This window comes from Triticum dicoccoides, chromosome 2A (genome assembly GCF_002162155.2).
Source record: "Triticum dicoccoides isolate Atlit2015 ecotype Zavitan chromosome 2A, WEW_v2.0, whole genome shotgun sequence".
Lineage (NCBI taxonomy): Eukaryota > Viridiplantae > Streptophyta > Magnoliopsida > Poales > Poaceae > Triticum > Triticum dicoccoides.
This window is the reverse complement of record NC_041382.1, coordinates 668,445,142-668,448,284: the sequence shown is the minus strand read 5'-3', so window position 1 is coordinate 668,448,284 and position 3,143 is coordinate 668,445,142.

The following is a 3,143-nucleotide window of genomic DNA, read 5'->3' as shown; positions in this document are numbered from 1 at the left end:
CATATTTATAAAGTCCCTGCTCATTATTGCATAATGACCCGGCCCTTGGGGGCTACACTGGTTGATGTTTTTTGAGCATCAGGCAATTACAAGTCCCAGGTTGCTGCAAGCATGACAACCCGGCACTTGGGGGATACATAATATGGAGTGTTCAGTTTTTACTCATGACTGGGATGAACAACATGGATTTCTTCAAAAGTGGCAGTATTCATATTGAAGCAAGTCTTAAACCATCACTTTGTTCTACTCAAGACTTGGGGGCTACAGGTAATATGCATATAGGGAGAAATATCTTCCAATTTTCAGTTTTGAGCTAACCAGATTGACCCAGTGTCTGCAAAATTCATAAACCGGCATCGACAACAATTATGACTCGGCATCACCTATTTATAACCCGGCAATTTTGGTAATCATAAACCGGCAAATTTTATATCTTCAAGCTGGCTGAATATAAGTTGAATATTTGAAGACCAATATTTTTGTCAAGTCAGAGCATTGAAAGCTGACTCAAGTGGATTATCTCTTACAATATTTCTCAACAAGGGACCAATGTCAGCAAATTGACTCTGAAGCTGGCATGTTGACCCGGATTTTTCAAAGAAAGTATCTGGATTTTTTGCATTGGGAAAATTTGAACATATCTGCTAAAGAGACTTGCTATGAGATTATTTATACATATCAAGAAGGAGATGACAAAGACTTAAGGATGATCAAGTGCCGGGTTATAAAGAATATTTAACCCGGAGCGCAACATCTCAAAGTCGTTCTTGAGTTGTTTTGCAGGATCAAGTTTAACATGGATAAATCCAAATTAAACTGGGGGATAATGTCGGGGATATACCCCGCGGTATGACCCGGCCGGACTTGGCGCTTCACCGATGACCCGCTGGAGGACTGGCGATTCACGGGTCTGGCGGCTCACGGATGGCCCTAACGGCGGGTCAGATAGAAGAATAGGCCCATGGCCTAGAAGGCTGGCTCATATTATGGTGGGCCGTCTTAAGAGGAAAGGGATGACGAATATTGCCTTTATGAGGAAGCAAGACCCGGACTTGTAATCAACTTGTAAGAGAAGATAGATTAGTCCTAGTCCTACTAGGACTCCACATGTAACCCGCCCCTCTAACTTATATAAGGAGGGGCAGGGCTCCCCAAAGGGGGGAGAAAAAACAATCTCTAGGGCTAGACACAAAGAGCCGGCTTACTGGCGACTCTCTCGTGATCATAATGAGACCTAGCCTCAAACAGCATGTAGGGTTATTACTGGACGATGTTTCCCGGGGCCCGAAGTTGTCTAAATCCTTGTCTTGTGTGATGATCCGCCTTGCGTCTCTCGATTCCGACCAAACCCTTCAAGCTACCGCATAGATGCGTTGGCCTCGCGACTAAGTCCTCACACTAAGGACATCTGCCGTGACAATTCCATGACACCATCCGTTCCATATTTCCATAGTTAAGTATCCTATCGTGGTATTTCAACGCAGGAACTACGTCAGGGCGTAAAGGAGATAAACAACCCTCCTCCACAACCCGAGGATCAAGAATGGTCCCTTGACCCGGCCTCCCAAGACGATCCGGACATATCTCTGGAGCTGATCGATGGGGTATTTTACCAATTGAGCAATGACAACGCCTTGGTGGCCATTACAGCCGATTATCCTGGACTGCTCCCAGCCTCACAGGTAACTGAGACCGAAGTCCCAATACTTCGAAAATGATCCGTCCATGCTTATTTTGATCACCGTATACCAATGGTGTTTTGCAGGGGAGTATCTCGAGGCGGAATGCCGAGCCTGCGGCGACTAGCCAACAAGGGACCGCGAGGGCGGGCAGGCTAAAAAGACACGCAGTCCGGATCGAGACACCGGCACAGTAGTAAGGCGCGCCGTCTTATTCAAAGGTATTATTCTTACGAGGCATACTAACGCCCGTGCTCTTTTTAGGAAAAAGAGCACTCACCGGACTATATCCGGAGAGGTTGCCAATCGCGCATCCACCAGCCAGGCTCCAAAGTCAGGTCCAGAAGCAGAGGCGAACATGAGCCGTGCGTCAGACGCTCCTCCGACAAAAGATGCGGGCAGACTGTCCGCCACCAATTCCGAGGTGGAGAGTGCCATAAACCACAGGCGCCGCCGGACAGTTCTTCGCGACGCTTGTTTCTCCCAAGAGGCATTGGATGCCTTCAACTCGGGAGATGCATATCCCCGTGCCGCTCAAAATGGTCTAACCAGGGCCACGGAGCAGTATGTAAAAGACATACGGGTGAGAAAATTTGATGATTATATATACATCAGTAGCCCCCGAGACATGAAATAGTTAGAATAACTGATTTAAGGATCATTTGTTATGCAGGTTCTTACAGAAAAGAATACCCAACTGTCCCGGGAGCTGGAAGAGTGCAAAGCCCAACTTCAGGCCGCACTAGCCGCAACAGGGGAGCCCAAGAAGACCCCCTCTGGTATTATATGCCTCAATTGATAAGTATCATGTAGAGTGCGGCGTGTATGCAAGTCTGACAATAAAATTGCAGATGGCGCCGGATTAGATCCGGATAAGCAGCAACTCCTACGCCAGCTAAAGGCTGGTGAGAGCATGCTTACAAAGGTGAGGCAGGAGAAGAATGATCTCCAAGATGCCAACAACCAGCTGGGCGTGGAACTAAAGGATGTTCGCGCCCAACTGTCGGACTCCGTTAAGGAGAATCGGCGGCTTCGACGCGGCATATTTAGTAAGTGCTTGAATGAACTTTGAAAAAGAGTTCGGCGAGGAAGTCGACTAACATAGTTATGTCTGTAGGTATGCTAACATGTTGTCCTGCAGAGGAAATGCCCGATTCTACGGGTGACCTTCTTCCCGAGCTCTCCCAACTACACGAACGAGTTCGGCAGGTGATGCAAGGCGTCGCCCAGGCCTTGTGGCCATCCGTCTGCATGCCCGAAGGCCTTGGAGAGCTTGCAGAGAAGCTGAAGGGAGCACGGCGGCGCTTCCGATTATGGAAGATATCGGCCTGCCGTCAAGGCGCCAGGGAGGCCTGGGCCATGGTGAAGACGCGGTACATGAAGGCTGACCCAAACCACATGGCCAAGGTCGGACCTATGGGGCCCGATGGGAAGGAGATCCCTGTGAGCTTAGTGTACGGCCAA